The sequence below is a fragment of the Bidens hawaiensis genome, unplaced genomic scaffold (assembly GCF_021521415.1).
Source record: "Bidens hawaiensis isolate Kalapana, Puna unplaced genomic scaffold, B.hawaiensis_p1.1 tig00026776_1, whole genome shotgun sequence".
Lineage (NCBI taxonomy): Eukaryota > Viridiplantae > Streptophyta > Magnoliopsida > Asterales > Asteraceae > Bidens > Bidens hawaiensis.
This window is the reverse complement of record NW_027494306.1, coordinates 7,494-14,986: the sequence shown is the minus strand read 5'-3', so window position 1 is coordinate 14,986 and position 7,493 is coordinate 7,494.

Sequence of the window (7,493 nt, the reverse complement as noted above, 5' to 3'; positions counted from 1 at the left end):
ATCCCGTTTTATTCTATCTTTCAAGTTTACGTTCTGTATTTGGTACTGTGTTTAGACTTTTACACGTTTGGTTACTTGGTTCTTTGATATTTATGTTTAAATCTTTTTCGGAGAATTTTATACAGCGAAGTTGACCTTTGGTCAACTTTATGCGTTTCTATTTATAAGTCATAATAGGCGCACTTAACTTAACGGCGAAGTTATCAAAAGAGGCGATGTTGACCATAAGTTGACTGAGCGAAGTTGTTTTTTGTCGAAGTTAACTCAAACTTCGCCTCTGGGGTTCTCTCTAAGAGTATATAAAGTAAATGGGTGGTCAAATTTTGGTCAAAACATTGTTCATACCCTTTTCCTTTAACCCTCGGCGAACTTATTCAGTTGAATCAAACTTCATTATAATCTGCCTTCGTCTTGGTTAACAGGTTCGCAATATCATAGTGTCTCATAATTCTTACTTTATGTATGTCAAACTGATCCACAATGATCGGTTTGAACTTGTTTTGTATCAAACCCTCTTGTCACTATGTCGGTTCGATTTAAAGGCAATTTATCGTTATAATAAGTGATTCGGCACTCTAAGCGCATTCCTCTTCTCTTATTGATACTATCTGATCGGCCACCCTTTGCTATTACTGGATTAACTTGAAGCGTTGTTTATATGGCGAAGTTAGAGTTTGGGGCGAAGTTGGCCTAACTTCGCTAGTGCCTTAACATCGCTGAAGCCATAACTTCGCCTATACCATACAGGGCGAAGTTATAGCTGTTAATGAAAGTTGCTTAAATGTTATGATCTGTCACTTTTTATATTATCCTCAAGCGAAGTTGGACTTCATGCGAACTTCATACAAAGTTACAACATAACTTCGCTCCTAGTAAACGGCGAAGTTATGACCTCTTGATGCGAAAATCTGACTTGACTCGTTTGTTTTGCAGATATGGCTGCTGTGGCAGGAGCTGGTGGTGATGAAGGGGGAGATAATAACAGGAAGTTTTTTCTGGGACATAACATGTATATCACTTTGTACCCGGATGCTCGTGGAATAGACGACTATCGTGAGATCATTTCATTTCTCGTTTGCTCATGTATTTTCCATGCCATCACTACAACTCTTCCCATTTCACTACCAAATATTGAAGACTTTTGGAGAACCGTTGAATATGACTGTAGGGTTGATCCTCCGGTTATGCGTGCTACAGTTAACAATCAAGTGGTACAATTCTCGGCCAATCAAATAAGGGTAGCTTTACAGTTTGGGGTTGAAACTACTGACGATCCTACTGAATTTTCGGCCAATTTCCGTAATGGTGCATTTGTTCGTATGGGGTACTCGGGTCCTTTAGAAGATTCTCAGAGACGAAAGGGGTTTCTGTTAGATCAGTGGAGGTTTCTGATGCATGTGATGATAGTGTGCATGTCTGGTCGCAAAGCTGGTACAGATGGAATGGAGGCGACAATGCAATCGGCTATGACTGCTTTAACCTACAACAAGCCTTATAGTTTTAGCCAGATGATTTTTTATGAGATTGATCGTCAGAGACGTGCTGTTGCACGGGAAAGATTTTTAATGTATCCGAGATTTTCTTCAGATGATTCTGAATCATGTAGCTCCTAATCTGCCACAACGTCGTCCTATTTCGTATGTGGAAAGTGTGTCTAAGAGAATCTTTGCGCAATGTAAGTCATCAAGTGCTTGTATCAAACCTGACCTTCGTCCGAGGCACACTGCCTTGTTTGGTTTTTTAGTAAACCCAGCATATGTTGCTCCTCCGGAAGATGAGTTTATGGATCCTCCACCGCAACAGGCTAATATCCCTCAACCACCTCCTGTGGTTCAACCAACACTCGTGGTACAGCAAGCACCGCCTGCTAATCCTGTTGCAGCTCCAGAAGAACAGGTTGATCTTGAAGCTGCCTTTGGAGGGCAAGGGTTCTTTGACATGGAACAGATTCATCCAGCTGCTAAAGTTCAAGTCTTAGTAGCTGAGACGTCTGGTTTTCATGTTTCCATGGTCACTACGTCTGTGGCGGACTCAGAGAGAACAGATTCTGATTCCTCCACTGACGATATAGTCGAAGCGCAGCAAATTCTTGCCATACAAGAAAGGATTCATGGCAAGCGAAAGAAAGATTCAGATGATAGTGAATCTGATTATGAGGAGGATTTATATCGGATGGTACGAAGATCAAAGAAGGCAAGGGTTGGTGAAAGTTCGAGAGTTGTTTGTTTTTCTCCACCATCCTTGTCCGGTATGACTATGTTACCTGCTACTTCTACTGTAACACTCCCGATAACCTCAAGTGTTCATTTGGTAACCACGTCGTCATCTTTTGGTGTTCCTCCAACAAAGTTTTAGTTTACAGCTCCAGAGATTGTTTCATTACCGCCTCCGACACTTCCTGCTTCAGAGGTGGTTGCTAGGTTTGTTGAATCCACTGTGGTAGCAACTGCAGGGTTACCTGTCACAATACCACCCACGGTTACTTTTCACCCTACCTCAGACATTCCAGCCACTTTGGGAATTCCACCGCCGTATGCTCAAGATATTTCCCATATACGGTTTGATTTTGATGCCACTTTGTCTGACTCCGAGAGAATTGCGGCTCTTGAATGGGTAGTTGCTGAACAATCACGTATCAACCTCATCAAGACACAAGCTATTCAGCGACTGGTGGCAGAAAATCAGATACAATCCTCACTCCTCGTTGAACACGGTAAACTTTTTGATGCTCTTAAACAGTTCTTAGCATCTCAGGGGGAGACGAGCTGCAAGGGTGATGAATTGAGAACTAAGAAGAGGCAAGACAAAGACGATGATCCTAATGCATCGAAATATGCAGGTGGTGAGTTGCCAAGAACTGAACAAACTCTTGGGACTTCCACATCTCAGGGGGAGTCTGCTGGTCCGTCAGGCGGTACAGGTGGTGAGATTGTGGTGGTTGTAGATGATGAGGAAGTGTTGGGAAATGATGATGATGAGTTAATTGATGATGTGTTAACGGTTGATGAGATTGAAAAGATTGGGGAACAGATAGAGATTGATAGTGAGTTAGAAGAAGGGGAGATTGTTGATGATCGTGTAGAGCATGATATTCCAAATGTTGATAAGGTGAACTTGAGTCAAGATGCAAATGTGCCAGATGAGTCTGAGTGGGAAGAACAGCCGAGAAGGAAAGAAGGCTGTGCTCAGTGGTTCTTCAAGACAAAGAAGCCCGCGGTACCAACAATGTTCAAGAAGAGTTACAATATCTAGGGCTACGCTGAGTCAAAGAAAGGTATCATTTGCTGGTTGTATGACGAACAGTTGAAGTTGTTTGTGATAAAACGTTATAATGGGATTCAGTACTTTAAGAAGGCTTTGAGATCGCTTAACACTTTTCTTGAGTGTGAGGTGAAAGATTTGGCTCGCTTGAGATTGATTAATAGGAGTGATGACAATATGGCTAGAATAATTGGAAAGATCGTATGGAAGGAAGCTATTAAGGAGAAAAAGTTTGAACTTCTAAAGCCTTAGAAAGGAAAGTTGGTTGAAGATAAGGAACGGGGAATGCGGGCTGACGGAAAACCTTGGATGGTGATGAAGTATAACCCAATTCGTTGTTTGAAAGAAGTGCCGATGAAGATGATGCCCAAGGATGTTTTAAAATATCTCAAGTGGTGGTATGTTGACTGCCAGACTGCTGTAGCTGTTATGGAAGATGAGGACGAACAGGAGATTCTGAGAGTGTATGATCCCATGCACATGGTTAATTTGTCTCAAGCTGATTTTCAGGTACTCCATGATAAGAAGATTTTCTACATTCCTGCGTGGAAAGAGGAAGCTAAGACGTACCAGAGGGTGGTCTCTGTCTGCCTAAGAATGGGTGCTCATGCTTGAAGACGAGTGGTACGAGATTTTTGGATTACCAGACACGAGAAAGAAGATAGAGATATGAAGCTACTGCCAAGGGGGAGTCTGTTGGTGCATGATGTCAGTAGTTCAGTATCTTGTGTTTGTTTGTGTCTGTAATCGTTTAGTTTGTTTGTTTTGTGTTGAATAGTGTTTGTTATATGTTCGCCATGTGTTGGGCGAACTTGAAGGACAACGAAGTTATGACAACTTCGCCTAGTGTGTTACGCGAAGTTGTCGAGTATTATAAACCCATAACTTCGGATGTGTTGAAAAACTTTTTAACGATTGTTTGGGTGATTCTTTGTATCACGTGTTGGTCTTTGCAATATATCAAGCATTATCTTATGTTCTTGTGTGTTTGCTTAGATTCAACGTACTAATTGTATTGACACTTGTATCGTATACGTGGGGATTCCGCACCCTCGTGTTATAAGATACTCCTGTGTAGATCCAGCTGGGAACCTACATCTACTTGTAGACATACAAGATAGCCATTCACATAAAGAATGAAAGCATCTGGGGCGATTGCGATGTGTTTTGTTTTAATTTTTTCGCTTAAAGTTATGTCGGTTATTCTAAGTTTGAGGGACATGTATTTACATATGTGTTTGGTCCTGTTAACCATTTGTGGATATACGTTATAGCCATTCACCTGAGAACTAAGAGCTACCGGGGCGACTGAGTTTTCAACTGCCTTCTGTAATTTTATGGGAAGTGATATCATTATTCAGTTAACAGCTTTTTAGAAGCTTCAAAACATTTTCAAATGAAAATTGATCCAACTTTTGGAAAGTGATAGATAAATTGTTTCTGTGTGCCTAACGGGTGAAGTTATTAATCTTATTAGGCTTTAGAACAGTCATTGATTTGTATGGTAGCTTTCCATGATGCGTAAAAGTGAAGTGATATAAACTAAATTTGCTAAACTTACTATGGAGAGTCATTTTGAAGAAATGTGCATGTCTCCATATACATCTCTCCGAAGGATAGGCAGAAAAGCAATTACCCAGTCATACACGAGCCCGTTAGTGTCTTGATCACCAAATATATTGTGTTATTAAGTTAAAAAAATTAATAATAAAAAAAATTATCAAAAAAATTGATTATTGTGTTATTAAAAAAAAATCGTATTTCAAAAGCTTAAAGGGTCAAACTAGAACTACAAGGGTGGGGCAATCAAGTAAGTCCTAATCACTCTAAATGAAAGGCCTGTCAATCCGGATGGCTTGTAAGTCCAACGTTCAACCTTAAAGCTTAAATTCTTGTTTGTTTATCTATCAAAATCGTTTGATCAAGCATTAGGGGGTTGGAGTCAAATTGGGGTGATCCGAGGAAAGACAAATACGCTTTGAGAAGAGATAGGAGGCATCACATGTCCATGAGTGATGTCCATCTAAGCTTTATGCCGAACTGAACCTAATTCATATCACTGATGCAATGAAAATCATGCTAAGTTCGTTATACCTGCTATCAACCTGTCTCTTTATGTCATAATAATGCTGAACATGAATGCTTGTGACAACACCTTAAACAATATGATTCCATATTCAGATCTTTTCATAAAAGGCGGCATTTTTATCAAAAAACTGAAATATGATCCCAAATTTTTGCTAAATTACAAGAAGACCGGGTGATTAAATTTGTTTTATTTGTTGTTTTTGGTTTTATTTATTTCATTTATTTTATTTTTACTTCTTGATCACTTTTGTCGAAACAAATGTGTTAAGAAATCATTTTAAAATTTTTCTCAGCTAATGAAATATGATATCGGTTATTGTGTTATAGTTGGTTTAGCTGGTATGATCTCATTTCAAGTCTTTACAAGAAAATCATAAAACACCAGAAAAATAAAAATTAAAAAAAAGTCTGTCTTATTTTGTTTTATTTGATTGTTTTCAAAATATTTTGGTTGATCTTTCAATCAAAGTTGATTGTTCTTTCAAGACTGATTTCTTGCAACGGAAGCATATGAGGTATCTGAGATTCAAATTGGATGATGTTGTCAACAAGGGGGAGATGGTAGAGTATTGGATGCAGATGCTGAAGTTGCTGATCATGTTCAAGTAAAGATTCTGAAGGTTTTGAAAGCATCAGCCTAAGGGGGAGATTGTTGGGTCATAAATTGGTTACGCTAACGCATATCAAAAGGCCACGACGTGATCAAGACTAAAGTGAAATCAACGAAGATGAGTTGAATAATTGCATTATGGTTGTGATGGTGTAATACCGAAATCCCTATGGATTTCGGTTTGTCTAGTAACACCGAAATCCTTAAGGATTTCGGTTTGGCTAGTTTAGGCTTATTTGGGCTTGGCCTTTGGGCCTCTTGTAAATTCTAACTATATATAAAGCATGTTTAATCATTTTAGGGTTAGCCGTTGTTGAGAACTTTGAGAGCCACCATAATCCTAGAGAGCAAATACCGATTTGGGTAATCTCATGTACTAGACGATTTAATAATATAATCGTGTGAATTTGGAGTATTATCGTGTTTATTATATTCATATTATTCTTCTATCTCGTTCTTGAATCACTACTGTGTTAGGATTCTACACTAACATCGTGTTCGAGTTGATATCATATTGTAGTGATCCAGATTCGGGACTTACAGTGCACCGCCTCACTCAAAATTGGATAGGAAGTCTTGAATATGCAAGCATTGATCTTGCTGCTTCAATCAGTGTTCGATTCTTCCATTTCAACTATACCATTCTGTTGAGGTATGTATGGAGCACTATATTCTCGATGGATTCCTTTCTGAATATAAAAGAAGTCCAATATAGTATTTTTGAACTTCATACCATTATCACTCCGAATATGACTCACTTTATGTTTGTAAAGTAATTCGATCTTCGTGATCAAATTCCAAACAAGAACTGGTTTATGATCTTTAGAACTCATAAATAACACCCAAGAGTAACTCGAATAGTCATCGGTGACAACTAAACAATACTAATCTCCAGCAATACTCTCACAATTCACAGGACCAAACAAATCCATATGAAGTCGTTCCAGTGGAGTATCAATGGAATTAAATAACTTAGATGGGTGCGACTTCTTAATATGTTTGCCCTTCTTACATGCAACGCAGTGATCAGTCAACTTGAAGTGCTTTAGGGAAACCCCATCCACAAAACCATTTTCCATCAGATAGTTCATCTTTCTAACATGAATGTAACCCATACGCCTATGCCACTTAATCAATTCATTCTACGTTGCCTTAGAGACAGAACATGTTTCAATAGACGTAGAACTCGATACCTTAGTACTCATGTTGAGTACGTAAATATCATTTGACCTTGGAGACCGCATAACACCCATGTCTTCGGGAATTACGTAATCCGGTTTGAGTATTATGCACTCCTTTTCAGTAAATACGGTGGTATATTTCTTGTCATGTACGGCCCCGTTACCGGTAGCCCTACTTTCGTGTTGGATTTACTCATAAACGCAGTTCTAAATATCAGAGTTAATTAAAAACATTCGCGGAATATAAAAACTTTAATAAAACATTTCATAACAATTCAAAACTTGTCTTAAACAACCAACTTGTCTTTCGAAAACTAAGTAATTAAAACATAACACGCCCTGAGCCTTCCGAT